An 891-nucleotide genomic window follows, 5' to 3' on the forward strand; every position below is an offset into this window, starting at 1 on the left:
TTCTACTCTCCTACTTCTCCTCTTCGTCCACCTCGCCCTCCCTTTCCTCCTCCTCCTCCTCCTCCCCCTATTCCTCTTCCAACTCCTTCTCTTCCTTCTTCTTTTTTCTTCTCCCCCTGCTCCCCCTCCTTCTTCTCGGCGTCGTAATTCCATATTCGACCTCAATTATTTCTTCTCTCATTTATGGAATACTTCTATTTTATCTTCTCACCTTCACTTTATTGGATTACTATTTGCTAAGACTGGAGCGGAGTCAAAGGATATCCGTTTGCTTTCTTGCTTTTTCGTGGTCGCGGGTCTTCACCATTATTTTTACCTTGAGAGGCAGTGATATTCTTATCAACATCATCATTGATGTTGTATTGTCGTTATTTTCATTATCATCATGATTATCACTGTTGATTTTTTTCACTTCCGTTATCATTATTCTGTTACTAACACTGATTTCATTGCCCAACCAAAATCATTATTTATGTTGTTCCACGCAGAAATCCAAAAAAAGCAAGAGATGGTTGCAAAACCACACTCATTCTGTTTACCCTGGCAGGAGATCCTGGCGAGAGTAATGCATTGGCGTCATCTTGCAGTCAACTCCCACCCCCAAACTACTGGCGTAGGAGTGACTGCCTCAAGGCGTAAGCCTTCTTACTCAGAGCATAGGGCCGATTTAGGTGTTGCCTTCCAGGCTACAGTAGTGGCGGCCACTCATTTGCAATTTACAAACCAGGTACTTAATTAAACCAACATATATCTTAAAGTCAATATATTCAATAAAAATACAATAAAAGCATTAACGCCTCGAATTTAACTGGTCTAATTCTTTTTCCCAGACATGGCGACCAGAAATCAGAGCCGTGGAGACTACCGACCCTCCCCCTCACTCCCTAGCCT

Source organism: Penaeus monodon, chromosome 38, assembly GCF_015228065.2.
Source record: "Penaeus monodon isolate SGIC_2016 chromosome 38, NSTDA_Pmon_1, whole genome shotgun sequence".
Lineage (NCBI taxonomy): Eukaryota > Metazoa > Arthropoda > Malacostraca > Decapoda > Penaeidae > Penaeus > Penaeus monodon.